The sequence below is a fragment of the Peromyscus eremicus genome, chromosome 5 (genome assembly GCF_949786415.1).
Source record: "Peromyscus eremicus chromosome 5, PerEre_H2_v1, whole genome shotgun sequence".
Classification (NCBI taxonomy): domain Eukaryota; kingdom Metazoa; phylum Chordata; class Mammalia; order Rodentia; family Cricetidae; genus Peromyscus; species Peromyscus eremicus.
This window is the reverse complement of record NC_081420.1, coordinates 81,731,497-81,749,050: the sequence shown is the minus strand read 5'-3', so window position 1 is coordinate 81,749,050 and position 17,554 is coordinate 81,731,497. Positions and strand designations below refer to the sequence as shown.

General features: G+C 45.4%; 1 protein-coding gene across 1 annotated transcript in view; it reads left to right on the top strand.

Moving 5' to 3' along the window:
* Slc35f3 (solute carrier family 35 member F3) overlaps positions 1-17,554 on the top strand; it is a 256,259-nt gene that overhangs the window by 1,410 nt on the left and 237,295 nt on the right. The window lies entirely within an intron of this gene.

Below are 17,554 nucleotides of genomic sequence, written 5' to 3'. Positions count from 1 at the left end.
AGTGAGCATGACTCATTCATTTCTAAGAAAGTCTAGACTAACAGCTTGATAATTCTGAATGATTTTTTAACCTTTTATTGCTGGGAATTACAGCATAAGGTATTGGTTTTTAGGGAAATACTAGACATTTGCTTTATAATTTAATAATATTCACCAATAAGAGTATGTCTGTACTTAAATTATTCTTAATACTTTCTAGTCCAAGCACTTGGCTGTGAACTTGTTCATTTTGTTATTTGCAACAAAAGCACAGGGTTTGAGTGCTTGATTTCAATGGCCTGATTTGACCTTAAAAGTCCGTGGAGATAGTATGTAACTCAGTATAAAGCTTTCTGATGCTCCTGTGTCTCCCTGCCTCTGATTGTGCTGCCTGTCTTGGCTTTCCATTGCAGAAGGGAGTTTTCTGTCCCTGAAAGCCATTCAGCACGGGGTAACAGGAAGTCGAGCCTTTCAGAACCCAGATTTCCTGAGGGTGTGGAGAGGATCCCCAATCTTCCTGCTTTGGGAACTTCTGCTAGAAAATAGATATTCTGTGTTTTGTGTCTACATTCTCTGCTTTCTTATAACTAAAGACAACACTATAAATTACAGGCTCTGAGAAGTCATCTCTCAGCCCTTGAAGTCATAATAAGGTTTATTTTTATGGTTCCACGTGTCCCTGGCTCTATGCACTTTGTGAAAGCCAGGGCTGAGGTTTGTGACTTTGGGGGCTGGTGAGCAGCTGTTGGGTATGATGTCTGTGTTCAACATACTTTGTAGTAAGACCCAGGAAAGGCCACATAGAAAGCGAGTCACTTGGGCCACCAACAATATTCCTAAACACCATTTTCCCAAGGATCCTCTGAAGGAATTACTGGAAGTAGGTAAGGCTACGTTGATTCCTGCCCTGTGGACAACATCCTCACTCCATTCCCTCTCGCCCTGTGAGGATTCTTTCTTCTTCCAAGGTATTTCCTTGCTACTAAAATGCTTTAGGTGACAAGTGACATTTTGATGAATTAATTGGCTTTAAGTTTAAATTTAGAGGCGCTGATGTTTTATTCATGCAGCAGAAGAGGTTTTAGGGCAGCGCTCTGCTGTTTCCCATTTCTACCCAACTCCGAAAATAATAACACAGAGGCCTATCCATCTGTGGACGCCAGTTCACTGCTTAGTTTAGTGTCTAATACACGAACTCAACACACTAGAACAGATAGTGATTACAAAGTGAGGAGTGTGTGTGTGTGTGTGTGTGTGTGTGTGTGCACGTGTGCACAGGCCAGAGGACAACCTTTGGCGTCATTCTTCCTGTACTGTCCGCTTGTTTTTTGAGACAGGGTCTCTCACAAACCTGAATTTGATGAGTAGGTTAGGCTGATTGGCCAGCAAGCCCCAGGAAACTGGCCTGTTTCCACCTCGCCAAGGCTAAGATTTTGGGCAGGTGACACCACACCCTGCCTTTTCATGTGGGTTCTGGGTATTGAACTCAGGCCCCAATGCCTCCAAGACAAATACTTTACCAACCGAGCTACTAAAACAAAACTCTTGTTGTTAAGCTTTGGTTTAGCCCCAAGCTGTTGAACCTTGGCACTATTGATGTTTTCTAGATGATTCTTTGTTGCATGGGGGCTGCCAAGTGTTCAGCAGTATCCCTGGTTCCTGCTCATTGGATGACAGAAGATTGCTGTCCTCCCCCAGTGGGCAACCAGAATATTTCTAGGCACTGACAGATATCCTCTGCGGGGTGAGCCTTTGGTTCAGAACTGCTTGGTTACTCCGAGCCCTAAGTTTGCACCCCAAAAAGCATGGCCTCTGGGTTCTCTTCATCTTTCTGGTCCCCTTGGATCATTCCTTGGGATTTTGTAATGGATCACATAAGAATAAGCAGCCTTCTAAATACTCCATGGAGCTGGATGTTCCTGCTGCTCCCATGGGTCCCCTACTTGGTTTAGGTTGATGATAGCTTGTAGAGAGTTCTCCAGCTTCTCCTAACAACATCCTTTGCCTCCCTACCACAGGCCAGAGAAGAGGTAAATGAGTGACTGGGATGTTTTCAGATGTTTCCCTCTGCTTCCTTCCCTGATGTAGACATGGGTTGGGAGAGAGGTTAGATAGGAAGAAAAGGGGCCACAGTTGGGAGTGCCCCATGTATATATGGACAGGCAGCCTGCAGCACCTGGCATGGTCGGGAATTGGTGGCTTATCTGCACAGGGAAATAGCACATCTTGAGATTCCACATGGAACCTTCTGGTACTTCTTCACTACTCATTCTATGACAAGACACAGAGCCGGGCAGTGGAAGATGAAGCTCCTAACATGGATGTACCTTCATCCAGAAGCAAGAATGACACAGATTGCCTTAAACCAACAGCTACAGTGAGGCCAGTGCAGGAGGAACTAAGAAATCATGCTTACACTGAGCAGGGACATTTCACTGTGTCAACGGGTTCCCTAATGGCTTCCTCATGGTGCGCTCTCAAACACTTTCCTAATAGAAGCACTTTTTAGGAATAGCTATGTGGAGAATAGAGTCATGCCTCACTGTGCAGAATTCTCTTCTGGGTCTCCTCACAAAGTGCCTGGGGTCTAAAATACTCCAAAGAGGGTTGATGGCTTTTATGTGTACTCATTAATACCACGCAGTGCTAGTGTGGTGAGATAAACTTGAGCAGTGCTAGCATGTTGAGATGAAAATGATTTAATTTTAGAATGCTGGTGAGTTTAGTGTTAAGTCATTCACAGAGTGGAAGGCAGGCTAGTCTCCACAGGCTGCCCATCGCTAGCTTACTCCCACCAGCCATGGGCAGTGTGAACTTGGGCCAGGAGCATGCAGGGCATGAGGGTAGACTGTTTGAAGTTTACAATCTGTCGGGCACTGGATAGCACCTGGTGCAAAGGACACTGATGCTTCTGGATCCTCTAGGCTCAAGCACTATGGTGGCTTTGTGTGTGGTGAATAGAGTGTTTATGGGGAAGACCGTCTTCTTGATTGCTGTGCCAGATGTTGTGTGACACAATTCCTGGAAAGCCATGGATAAATGTGTATTCACCCCAGATAGGGAACCATCGACAGGCCAAAGTAACCATATGACTGAAGTCCAACTTGGTAAACCCGTGAATTTACTGGTATTACACAAAGGAGTGTGGTGTGAGGTTATGTACAGGAGCAGGGATGACTCAAAGGCAGCTATATCACTGAAAGCTACCCTAGCATGGGTGACAACTTGTGGAAGTTGTATCCCTAGTGCCTTCTGCAGAACATGTAGGCAGGCCAGCAGGTCAGAGAGTCTCTTCCATGCTCTGGGCTAGTCTGAGTCTCCTCTGTCCCTCCTATTTCTATAAGCTTCGGAAAGGAGGAGCTTTGTGAATCTGCTCAGTTTGAGAGACTTCCTGAGACTTATGAGTTGCTTACTTCCTGGATCTTAGGAAACTTCCTTCTAGATTTCCTGAGTCTTAATGAGCTTCCCTCCAGGATGGAATACTTTAAAAAAAATGGCTACTTCACACCATTTCAGACTGATCTGTGCGCATAGGCTGCTAGCAGAGATTCATGCATAATAAGGTGTACAGTATGGTTGAAGTCACCAGAGCGCAGCTTCTGTGTGACCAAACCCTTCAGAATAACACCATTTAAATTAGCAGCTCAGAAATGGCCGGCTCTGAGAGACTGATGATTTGCTTGTAACATGCTCTTCTAAAATGGAACTGATAATGTGGAATACAAGAGATGAAAGACCCACAGGAAAGAGCAGGTGGGTGGCCAGTCTGGACCTCATTGGAATACAGCACTTTCTCACATGTCAGTGCCTTCGTCAAAGTTCTATTGCTGTAAAGAAACACCATGGCCATGGCAATTCTTATAAGGAAACCATGTAATGGAGGCTGGCTTACAGTTTTAGAGGTTTAGTCCATTGTCATCATGCGGGAAGCATGGCTGCAGGCAGGCAGACACGGTGCTGGAGAGTTAGCTAAGAGGTCTACATTTAGATTGGCAGGCAGCAGGAAGAGAGAGACACTAGGCCTGACTTGAGCATTTGAAACCTCAAAGCCCACCCCCAGTGACACACTTCCTTCAACGAGGCCACACCTCCTAATCCCTGTCAAGTAGTTTCACTTACTAATGCATTCCAATATATGAGCCTATGGGGGCCATTCCTATTTAAACCACTACAGTCAGAGAGTAAATTCTGTCCTCAAATATAAATACACGTTAAATATTTACTAAGGTGTTCTGAGTTTTGAAAATGAGTATGTAGAACCTAAGGCTAGGAAGATGGCTCAGCCAGCCCAGTGCTTGCCAAGCAAGCATCAGGACTTGTGTTGTATCCCATGGAAAGACAGTCATGATAACACATGCCTGTAACCCCAGCACTGGAGAGGCAGAGACAGGGGCAACCCTGGGGCGCACTGGCCAGTTATTCTAGCAGAATTGGTGATCTCCAGATTCAGTTAGAGACTCTGTCTTAAACAAACAAGGTGGAGGGTGTATATTAGTCAGGGTTCTCTAGAGGAACAGAACTTATAGAATGAATTTATGTATACAAACAAAGGGGATTTATTAGAATGGCTTATAGGCTGTGGTTCAGCTAGTCCAACAACGGCTGTTTATCAATGGAACTTTCCAAGAATCCAGTTCAGTTCATGAGGCTGAATGTCTCAGCTGGTCTTCGGTATGCACTGGGATCCCAAAGAAATCTATGCTAATGCTAGTGAAAGAATGGACTTGCCATTGAGAGCAAGTTGGCAGAGAGAGCAAGCTTCCTTCTTCCATGACCTTTATATAGGCTGCCAGCAGAAGGTGTGGCCTGATTTAAAAGTACATTAGTCCCATCTCAAAAGACCTGGACTGAAAGTGGGTCTTCCCACTTCAAATGATTTAATTAAGAAAAAATCCCTTATAAGTATAAGTGTCACTTGGGTTTCAGTTAATTCCAGACATAGTTGACAACCAAGAACCACCACAGGGTGACTGAGGAAGACAGTCAAGTGAAGCACTGCCCTCCACACATGCCTGCAGGCACACTCGCGCATGCGCACACGCACAAATTCACACACACACACACACACACACACACACACACACACACACACACACAGCTTTTCAGGAAGCCCCACGCTCCCCACCTCCCTCAGGTGACAGCCAGCTAGGTGACGCACCTCCCTCAGGTGACAGCCAGCTAGGTGACGCAAACCTTCCAATCGGGTGAGGGCTTCACTCTGGTCTCCAGGGAAGTCTCTTTTCCCAGGCTGTCCCACTGCGCAGGAGTGTCTCCCTGTTTGGAAGTCTCTCCCAGGCCTCATTACAAAGCTCTTGGTTGACCATTTCTCTGTGCTGCCGGAAACAGTCTAGTGAGTTGTATTTAAAAAATGAATTTATCTGTGTACAAGCCACTGACCTTTGCTGAGCACCTTCCTTAGCGTATAATGATGCTTACCTGAAGGACAGCTCTGCCACCGAGGGGACACTCACAGGTCCTTTAGTGTGGTTAAGGAGGACTAATGTAGTTGAGAGCCCAGCTGTGTGCCTGTCACTTGCCACTCTCAACCTCTGGTGTTCCATCTATAAAGTGGGGGAGGGGAACAAGCTTATAGCCTTCTTCTTGAGACCCACCAAACTAAGTCACTTTTGAAAGGCTGCCAGCTCACAGAAAGCCCTTAGCTGGCCCTCACCATGTCTTCAGGTCAAGGTTGGAATGACCTCTCTCCTAGGCAGGTGGATTAGCACAGAGTCAACTTCCAGCCTCTCTGCTTCAATTGGTGTCTTTCTTCTTGGATTTGAATTTGAAATCAGAAATTGTGTTGTTAGCCTAGGTGGCACTTCTATAGTCCCAGATGCTTGGGAACCTGACATCAGATTGTTACTAGAACCTAACAGTTTGAAACTAGCCCAGGAAACAGAGAAGCCCTGTTAAGCAAACAAGCCAAACCCAGAGGCTGTGGTCAAGTCTGGGGTGGTTTCAGAATGAAGGAGATGTGGAGTGGTTCTTCTCTGTCTGCGTGGGTGAGAAGCAGGGGAGGGAGGACTAGAGATGCCCACAGGTATGTGGGGCCACAAGATAGCCATGCTGCTTTCTGGGTTTGTCTTATTTTTTCTCTCCTAAATGAAGGTCATGTTGAAGCTCCTCCAAGTCCACAAGATACCGTTGTTCTCATGTCACAGCCCCCTTGTCCCCATGTTCTGTGAGCAGAAGCCGGAGTTTATTTGGTGTGGTTGTGGGCTTCTCCCTGGAGAAGGTTCCTGGGCCATTTTTTCCTCATGTCCACGCAAGAGAAGACATGCTGTACCAGTTCCACTGGTCTCCTTGCTGTGGCATGGACAACCTGAGGGAGGAAGTGTTTATTTCAGTGCTGGGTTCAGAAGGCTCACTCCACCAGGGCGGAGCAAGGCAGCTCACACCATGGGTCAGGAAGCTCACACCCACAGACAGAGGGTGGAGCTGGCACTCTGCTGGTTTCCCATCACCCCCTTGTATTCCACACAGACCCCCATGGGGTGGTATTCCCCCACAATCAGTAACCCCCTTTAGTCTTCTCTGGAAATGTACTAGTAGGCACACCCAGAGGTGCACCTCAATCTCTTAGGTGATTCTAACTCCAGTCAAGTGGACAGTGACAATCACCACCACACAGACCAAAGAATGCTTAACTGGAAGGAAGAAATTGATACTGGCTTCTGAAATAACTTAGACACAGAGCCCCAGGCACCCCAGTGATACTCGGGCACACCAGGTGAATTAAGTATTTGCTTGTCCCATGTCAAGGCATTAATAGGTGTGTGTGTGTGTGTGTGTGTGTGTGTGTGTGTGTGTGTGTGTGCATACACGTGCACATGTGGGTATTTGCATGTGGAGGTCAAAGGTCTACCTCAAGTGTCATTCTTCAGGTACTGTCCCCTTTCCTTCTGGGACAGTGTCTCTTGGTGGCCTAGAACTCATCAAGTGGGCAAGACTGGCTAATCAGTGAGGCCCAGGGATGTACCTGTCTCCATGCCCTCAGGGCTGGGATTACTAGAATATTCCACTGTACTCGGCCTTTTTACACAGGTCCAGGTAATCAAACTCCGCTCCTCATGTTTGCATGACGAGCCCTCTGCTGACTGAGCTCTCTTCCCAGACCGATACATATTTTCCCCATGATGTTTTGGTCTATTGCATTAGTCAGTGTGCACCTATCAGTGGAGGGAGGGCGTGACTGCAGAATCCCAAAAGGACCCCACAATTAGGAGGTTGGTAAGTTATTTGGGTGAGTGATGGTAGTAAACCCCCGAACAACTGCCTAGGGCATGTTCTTCTTCGCAGCTTGGGGTAGCTTTGGTGTACGATGCTTGTAGGGGATACAGTGCTTCGCTAAGATGGTTTGTAGCCTGGAAGGCTACAGGCTATTTGAGACTCCTGGATGCTGAACTATTTATTCAGTGTAACTTCTTAGACAGGTTCCTGGTTTGACAAATGTTTTCCTGTGACATTCAAATCTTCTCCTAGTCAGTGCGTGATGTATCATCTCTGATACTGGACTAGATCAGAATCTGTTAAGAAATTATTTTTATCCTCCTCACTATCTACTGGCAATAATAGAGTCTATAAAAATCCGGTATGTTCTAAAAGTTTTATTCAAGGCAGGGAAGAAAGTGCTTCCTAGTGTATGTCAGCTCAGGTTTCTTGTATCTCATTTTAGAAACTGAGCTAGCCCATTTTCAGTAAATACATAAAATGCCACCTTCTTTCTAAGAGTAGATACAGTTACGATGGTAGACATGAAAGGGTTGAGTTTGGGCAACATTCCATTCATGCTGTGCATGTGTGGGAGTTTAATAAACATTTTTCATGATGGGTGTACATTGTGCTATCATTCAATACCAAGGAATGACTTCCTCCTCCTCCTCCTCCTCCTCCTCCTCCTCCTCCTCCTCCTCCTCCTCCTCTTCCTCCTCTTTATTCTCTCTATCCAAAATTCACCTAAGAGGGTTGGAAAGATGGCTCAGTTTGCTGCACAAGCATGAGGAAAACATCCATTGTCAACCTCTAGGCTCCTCATGCACACATACATACATGTACATGTGGGTGCATACATGCACATACACACACACACAGATGGGCACATACATGTACATGTGGACATACCCACATGCACATGCAAATGAGAGCACACATAGGTAGACACACCTATGTACATGTGAGCATTCTCACATACACACACACACACACACACACACACACACACACACAAATGCCTTAAATGTTTTGAAGATTATGCAAATATTATAAACCAGAATAGCAAACTTCAAGAGCCTATCCAAACTGTTTCATTCTGTCAGCAATTTATCAAATATTGAACACAAAATATTTCAGAGGTTATCTGATTTTATGCAGTAGATATATTTTTAAAGTCAGTAGTTGGGTGCATATAAAATATTTAAGTCATTGGAATTTAAGCTTTTTTAAAAAATTGTTTGTTTTATTTTATATGTGTGGATGGTCTGCCTGAATGTTATTCCTGTACACCATACTTGCATGCAGTGTCCTTAGAGGCCAGAAGGGGGTGTTAGATCCTCTAGAATGGAATTATAGAGGGTTAAGAGCAGCAGTTGGATACTGGGAACCAAACCTAGGTCCTCTGCAAGAGCAACAAGTACACTTAACCACTGAGCTACCACTCCAGCCCCTAGAATTTATTCTTAACACCCCAGGGAATGTGGTGCTATAGATGTATAAATATGTTTGTTCAGTCATAGACAACGTTTATCTAGTGATTATCACAGAACACATTTGAGGAGTTTCGGTGTAGGGTCAGAGAGTAGAAGAAAGGGGCATTTTCTGCTATGCTGAGTGTAAAATGCCCCCTTGAAGGCTCATGTGTTTAAGACTTGTCAGTCAGCTCAAGGGGCCTTTAGAAAAGATCATGAGGGCTGATTCAATCAATGGTTGGACTAATCTACAGATAGATTTACAATTTGATGGTACCATTGCTAGGTTCAGGAAGCCTAATTGGAGGAAGGAAAAACTGAGAACTGCCTTGGAAGTTTTATCCAAAGACCCTTCCTTCTCTCTTCCTTCTGTCTGCCAGGAACAGAGATGCTTTCCTCCAGCCTTTCTGCAAAGATGTTTTTGCCATTCCAACAGTCTAAGCATAATGGGGCAGCCAAGCATGGACCTCAAGCCTTCAGAACTGTGAGCCAGTGGGAACCTTTCATCCCTTAAGACACCTTTTTTTCTCGAGTATTCCTCACAGCAACAGAAAACTAACACACACACACACACACACTTTCTGCCCGGCATCATCATCATCATCATCACCATCATTGCCCGTTGTCGTCATTGTTGTTGTTGAGAAGTCTGAACTAAGGAGAAGTCTCAGAAAAATGACTTCATAGAATTCCAGACACTTCTATGGAGCAAGTCTTTTGTGAATCCTTTCAAAGCAGACAAAGTAACAACACATAAATATCCTTTTACTTGCAAATGCATACATGTTTACTCACAGATCTATCTACCATCATCATCATTATTCATTTATTCAGTCATTAAAGACCCCCACTGCTTGTGCAGGGTAGTTATCCCATCCATTCCTAAGGTCAACATGTGTTGTACACAAGGTACAGTCACATCTCAATCTATAAATTGGATTGGTTCCCATACATTCTTTTCTTGTTCTGGGTCATCTCATAAGTGTACTACATGCCATATACATATACCTTAGGGTTAATTTGGATCAATACTGACCAACCACAGACTGATCTCTGTAGTATATAAATAATACTACACAATACTCTCTTGTATCATAACTAGTTAGACTCAGTGTGAGAAAGTGTTAGAGAAATGATTCTCAACCAGTGAGTCGCAGCCCCTTGCGGGCATCTAACAGTCCTTTAACAGGGGTTGCCTAAGACCATTGGAAAACACAGATATGTATGTCACCATTCATAACAGTAGCAAAATTACACTTAGGAAGTAGCAACATAAGGAGCTGTATTAAAGGGTTGCAGCATTAGGAAAATTGAGAACATCTGGGTTAGAGGGACATAGGTAGGCAGGGAAAGCCAGCAGGGTCCCTGAGATGACAGCTTCTTGTTCCCAGAAGACATTGTTAGGACAGAGAACAGAAAGGCGTGGGCGTGGGTATAACAGAACAAATGGGGAAGAGGGGGATCCAGGAGCTCCATAAAACATCCAAGCCAGAGTCCACTTAGCAGACCTCCAGCTTTAGGGCCCTTCCTATCCCTTTCTTCCTTCAGCTTGCTCTTCTGTCTTTCTCCAAGGTTCAAGTCCCCATCCATCAAGCTCTAAGATTCTCCTAGATTCCTGCCAGCACCCTCATTCAAGTGGAGGTTTAAGCTTCAGTGAACTCATTTTCTCTCTTCTTCTGTAAACTTTCTTTCTTGTGCTGTAAACAGCATTCTAATTTGTTGGCAGAGCCTAAAAGATCAAGCATTTTTCTCTTTCTCATGAAATCATGCAACAGCAAAGATTTTTGACTGGGTCAATGAAATTAAGCTCCATTTTCTTTGCTGATGTTTTCAGCTGCAGGCGACAGTTCTCCTTTGCAGAACCTAACAAAGCTAGCCTGAGACTTGTTTCTTCTCTAACTGGGGGTCTGTTAGGAAGAACATCGGTAGGAATTCATGCAGATTGTGATGCACTTCTGGCACCCCTGTTCACACCTGGGTGGCTGTGCATCCTGTGGTTAGACTTTCTCCAGTTCCTTTAGGTGAGAACTCCCACGTCCAGAGATATCATTTTTGAAGTGATTCTCACTGTTGGGAGTGAGACCGACTCGATGGGAGTGTAGTTTCTAAGTGAATGACCGTTTATCTCTGAAACCCAAGCATCTTTGATTGGCAGCTCCTTGCTTTAGTTAATCCTGGAGTCACTTCTCCACAGGTGTGTACATCTGGGACTGAAAGACTTAGCGCAGACTGAGATGGGCTCATGGGAATGTCATTTAGCAGGCTTCCATCCTCCTGATTGTTTGCCTCTTTTTCTTTTCTTTGTGAGGAGCCATGTAAAACCTCTACCCATAGGAAAGCTGTGTTTCTGGGGAGACAGCAGCTTATCCTGCTCACTAAGAGGTCTAAGGTCACTGGAGTCAGGAGCTAGTCATGCCCTTAATTTCACCATGACCTTGGGCTTCTATATACAGAGGGAGGTGGCTTAGGCACTGTGATCCCTTGGCCATCTAAAGCCAGATAAGAGGCCAACAAGTAATAAAATGGCTGTTTTCAGGGTGTGAGGTCTCTCCCCCAGGCCGCTGTGTGTAGGGCTGCCTCCTTTTCTATGTGTGCCATTGCCTGAGTGGCTGACTTTCAGGGAATGATTTTAAAAATAATCCTGGAAGCAATTTAGAAAATTTGCTTGCTGTAGCTTATGGGATTTTCTTTTTCTTTTTTAAAATAGGTCCATCTTCTTGGACTTCATAACCCTTAGTATGGTTTTAAGGGAGATTGCCATCATCCTTAACAGGTAAGGGACTGGACGTTAGGTCTGTGATGAGATTTCAAACAGTTCTGCATAAACAAGTGTCAGCAGACAGATCAAAGAACACACAAAAAGCCATGGCAACAATTTAATATTTGGTGGATTTAAGCAATAGATGCCAAGCTTCCTGGCAATGGGGACACTTTCGAAATGAAACTATCATCATTCCAGTCACGGGTGTAGCATAGTTCAGGCTTGGGAGGAAAAGTTATATGTATTTAGCTGGGGTTATTCTATCAAAATTCAGTTAAAAAAAAAAGCTGGGAGAATGGCATGACTCTGTGTTCCCTGGAAGAAAGAAATTCATCCCACCCACCACCCAGCAGCCAAGAGTTGCTGCCATGCTGCCACGTGGAGGAAGGACCCTTGGGACCCTTGTGCTGTCCTCATTGCTGGGGTGAAACTCCCAATAAAAGCATCTTAAAGAAGGAAGGCTTTTTTTGGCTCACATTCTGAGGATGCAGTCCATCATGGTGGGGAAGGCATGGCGGCAGGAGCATGCGGCAGTTGGTCACATGACATCCACCATCAGGAAACAGAGAGAGATGAATGCTGGTGCTCAGCTCACTTTCTCTTTATTATTTAGTCCAGGACCCCAGCCCGTGGGATGATGCTGCCCACATTCGGGCATGCTTCCCCTCCTTAGTTAAACCTCTTTAGAAACACCTTCACAGCCTCACCTAGAGGTACACCTTCTAGGTCCTTCTAAATCCCGCCAAGCTGACAGTGAAGATCAACACAGCCATGCCTACGGAAACCCCCTGCCTCTACTTCCCTCTGAACCTTGAACAAGTCACTGTCCCTCAAACAGTGTGTCATTGTGCACTGATGCATGGCAGGTTGCCCAGTTCTTTTAATGAAGGAAATCTACTTTTCTGGCAATTTAAATTTTCTAGCCCGTCTTATCAGCTGGTTTAGCCTCTTGTGCCCTAAGACACAAAAACATGTTCAGATTCGGAACCTCAAATCTTGTTTTTATTTATTCCCACTGCCCTGTCACCCCTTCCTGACCCCCCGTGACTGACCTTCTTCCCCTGAATAGTGCCACCTCTGCTTTCCAATGTCCTTTCCTGTCTTCCCCCTTAGATTTCTTCTTCTGCTTTCATAGTGCCCTTTCTACCTTCAGGTCACCCCACCCCCACACACGTAAATCTTGATTCTGCATGTGGGAGAAGACATGAGACAGGAGCTACTCGGTCTGGCTTATCTCACCTGACCTAGTGGACTCCAGCTCCATCCATTTTCCTACAAATGACAGAATTCTACTCTCCTTGATGAGTGAGTCAAACTCCGTCATGTGTGTGCAAATGTATGTACTCTTGTGTACTGCATTTTATCTCTCCATTTGTCTAAGCTGGTGCCCTAGCTCGGCCGTTATGAACTGAGAAGCAGTAAGCAGATGTGTGCATTTATTTCTGTGTTATCTTGTGGGTTTGTCTGAAGTTGTTTTTTTTTTTTTCCTGTGAGATAGGTTCTTAGAAATGTAATTACTGGGTCAAAGGGCACACAAATTTGTATTACTAGTGAGCAAACCTCACTCCACGGTTATCAACACTTTCTCAGCCCCTTATCTACTGGACACAAATTTATCTTCTTCTTTTTTTTTTCCTCTAGTCTCTACCACCAGAAACACTGGCATGCTGTGCTTCCATTTAGCGTAGGCAGTTGAAATAGTCAGGGAGGCAAACTGTTCTCTTTCCACACACCTTATATGGAGGTAACTAAGGTACTGAGTCCCTGAGAGATTGCCTTCCTCTTGTTTCTGTAACTATGGTATTTCTGCCCCTCAGTGACTGTACTGATAGTCATCATTCTTCAAGGTACATTAAGACCCTTTGCAGGAAACCTGCATTACCCGAGTTGATGTCGTCTTACACTAACTTTGCTACAGGAACAAGCACACAGACTCATATTCTCAACTGTGGCTAAATGATCATTGATTTAATGTGATGCCATCCCACTACAGCAAAGTGAGTTAGGGAAATCTCCAGAGAGACAGGACCTTGCAGTCCTCAGGCATCTAGAGCAGTGGCTGACATGTTTGTGGACTCAATCAGATATACTTTGATGAGACTTTAAAATCAGTGAGTGTACGAGTTGAATGCTCAATGATGGTCAGAAATCCAAAGTTTTAGCCCAGGATTGATTCCTAACAAAGCATCTCTGCTCGAGCTCTCGGTGCTGTTGGAATGTCTGTCAGGGAATTATATCAAGAGAGTACTTTCATCCACCATTATCTTTGGACCTGCTGATAGTTAACCTGTGGGGATCATTGCTTTTTATCTCTTACTCAAAGGTCTTGATATGTATGTAGTCCAGGCTGGCCTTATATTCACAATCCTCCTGAAACTGCGTTTAAAAAAATGATTTCATTGAATCACAGAAAACTCGACACACGATTAATATATGCAATTGGATGAGTTTGAGCAGATGCACCTGTGAAACTATCACCACATTGAAGGAAAAAGCATGTCCAACCCTCCAATGGTTTCCTTGTGTCTACTGGGGATGCCCAGGGTAAAAGCTTTTAACAAGAATCTATCCTCTCTAGGATTGTTCGGTTCTGCTTTGTCTTTCTGAGCCAGAGTCTAGCTCTTTAGCCCATGCTGGCCTGGAACTTAAAGCATCCTTCCTGCAGAAGATTCTCCCAGTGGGAAAAGACTGAACTCTGCAAAGTGGCAGAGAAGACGTCAAAAACTATAGGCCTACACAAAGCACCCCTCATTCTGGAAGCAGATACAAATTATGCCAGGCGCAGGAAGTTCATAGAAACGCCTTTATGGTTAATGGTAAAGTACACTGTGGTAGGACAGAAGGGTTATGCAAAGTCCCTTGGTTAGATGGTGCTACTGGAACATGCCTCCATCTGTGGCACAGGACTGGAATATTAATGACTGACCTTTCTACATCCTACAAGGCATTTGGCTTTGTGTTTGGAGAATATAAAATATATAACAGGCAAAGAATAGTGTGCTGACTAGTCTTACGTCAACTTGACACACAACCTAGAATTATCAGAAAGGAGGGAGCCTTAAATGAGAAATACCTCCACAAGATCCAATTGTAAGGCATTTTTTCTAGTTAGTTATTGGTGAGGAGGGCCATTGTGGGTGGTCCCATCCTGGGCTGGTGGACCTGGGTTCTATAAGAAGGTAGCCTGAGCAAGCCATGGGAAGCAGATCAGTAAGCAATATCCCTCCACGGCCTCTACATCAGCTTCTGCTTACAGGTTCCTGCCCTGCTTAAGTACCTGTCCTGACTTCTTTTGATGATAAGCAGCAACCTAGAAGCATAAGCCAAACAAACCCTTTTCTCTCCAACTTACTTTTTGGTCATGGTGTTTCATCACAGTAACAGTAACCCTAACTTGTGGTGATATTTTGTTTGTGCTCTAACAAATAAAGCTTGCCCTGAGATCAGAGGGCAGAATTAGCCACTAGAAGCCAGGCAGTGGTGGCACACACCTTTAATCCCAGCTCTTAGGATCTCGCCTTTGATCCCAGTACTTGGGAGGCACACACCTTTAATCTCAACACTTAGGAAGAGGAAACAGGAAGTGACATGGCTGGGCAGAAAGAGGAAGTGATAAGATGGGGTGAAGACAGGAGCTTGGCCCTTTCAGTCTGACGATTCCTAGAGGTAAGAAGTCTTTCTAGTGGCAGGCTGCTCTGCTTCTGTGATCTTTCAGCTTTCATCCCGATATCTGACTCTGGGTTTTTATTATTAAGACCAATTAGAATTTGTGCTACACTATGGTAGGAGGATTTCTGTGGTTCTGCTAATAACTGAAAATTCCTATCAGAAGAAGTGTGTGTGTGTGTGTGTGTGTGTGTGTGTGTGTGTGTGTGTGTGTGTGTGACCTGTGGAAGAAAGCAAGCTCAACAACCTTGTTTGGTGAACCACTGTCTCACTGATTCAACTAGACTGGCTGGCCAGTAAGCCCCTGTGTCCACCTCTTTTATATAGGTTCTGGGATCAAACTCAGGTCACTTAACTGACTTAGAAGAAAATTTTCCTTTGGCTTGTGTTGGTGTGGAACCCTGACAGATGGAAATGGGTAATTCTAGCTCAGTACTGTGGTCTGGCCAGGGAGCTATCTTTAAAGAAAAGACACAGCTACTTCAATGGTCTTTGCAACCCCCACCCCAATGCCAGGCTGTCAGTAACCTTATTCACAGAGCATGCCTGGCAGTCCACCATATGCCTCTGGACTCTGACTCAACGGGAAAAAAAAGCAAAACTTTTTCAGTCAGGTGATGGACCGTAAATGTGCCTCTTTTTCGGAGGACACGCTAAAGAGATAAGCAGCAAAGCCAGCAATGTTCCCATGTGGTGATGTCTCAGGCTCCTAAGGAAAAATATTTAGAAAGAGGGACTTGGAAAAATGTTTTTCCACATTCCCACTGCACCCAGACAAGGCTTCTGTGATTGTCACTCATGTCTCAGGGTGCACATCGCAGGATAGACTTAATGCTTGGAAGAGCCAGAAGCCACCCCCTGGGATCCAAACACAGCCACTGTGAATGTTGGAGATGGGTTTTCAGAGTCTCTGAAGCCTAACTTGCAGCAGGGGCAGCCTGGAGCTGCACATAGGATGACTCCTGGGCAGCTCCTGGTTCTCTTGGCTGGTTAGAGTAAGAAGGGCATGACGGTACGAATACTGTACGGACCAAGAAGAAGCCTGCAGGGGAGGAAGACGTGCAGCAGGGTGGTGAGGCAGCCCCTGTGCTCACACTCCCAGTGTTGGCTGCTGAAGCTGCTGTCCGGGGGGTGGGGGGGGGTTGTCTGCTGAAGCACAGTTCCTCGAAGCTGCTGTCCGGGGTTGTCTGCTGAAGCACAGTTCCTTGGCCAGATGCCCTTTGCTGCTCCCCGTAACCAGGGTCTGTGCTCACATCAAGTAGGCAGAACTCTGACTGAGTCAGAAATCAACCACTGACTTTGCCAATGGACTAATTTTTTTGTTTGAACTTTTTTTTTCTTTTCTTTTTTTTTTTTTTGGTTTTTCGAGACAGAGTTTCTCTGTGTAGCTTTGTGTGCCTTTCCTGGAACTCACTTGGTAGCCCAGGCTGGCCTCAAACTCACAAAGATCCGCCTGGCTCTGCCTCCCGAGTGCTGGGATTAAAGGCGTGCACCACCACCGCCCTGCCTGAACTTTTTAATAGAGTGTACATTTTAATAAAATTAAATATATTATCTGAAAGTAGGATGGGCATTCATGGAGAGACCCTGTTAGGAAGGAAGGGAGAAAGGGAAGGAGGGGAGGGGGAGGGATGGAGAGAGGAAGAGGGAGGAAGGGGAAGGGCGGAGCTCTGAGGTGAACCGCCATGCCAGGTCTGGCTGCTGCACCCTTGTTGAGTTGAAGAAGGCGTCAGGCTTCACATCTTGGCATGTACATTTTGGTTCTGACACTGTACGTCTCTTGCATTGTACACCTTGAATTTGTACATTTGCATGGTGCATTGGCTCTTGGCATGCACATTTGGCTCTGGCAGGTGGATCTCTGTGAGTTCAAGGCCAGCCTGGTCTACAGATTGAATTCCAGGACAGCTAAGGCTACACAGAGAAACCCTGTCTCGAAAAACTAAAACAAACAAATAAATAATAAAGAAGATTTAAGGTGGTGGTGAGATGGTGGTGGGGCTGCTGAGATGCCAAGAATAAGGTGGGTGTGAGAAACGTGAAGAAGGAAACAGCAGAACTGTGAATCCACGTAGGTTTGATGAGGGGAAGACGAGGGAGGGGTGGGTTCAAATTTAAAAGGGAGTGCGGCGATGTGGAATACGCAGGGCAGTGGAGCTATGAGTTTACAGGGTCAAAGAACGGGGTGGGGAAATAAACAACTCTTCTGAGGGTGAACCCAAGTCAGTCCTAGAATTATCACCGTGGTCAAGTGACAGACTGGAGAGACATAACGAGTGGCCATGTCTTCGACGACTCACTCTAGAGCTCTACAGTGGCCCATAACCCACCACGCAGTCCCCACTGCTCCCCCACCCCTAGGAGGAGAGGGACGCATCACACAACCCTGGCTGAAGACACCTCTCTAACAGACAGCTGACTCTGCAGGGTGAGGTGGAGGAGGGAGGTCACCTGTCCCACGCAT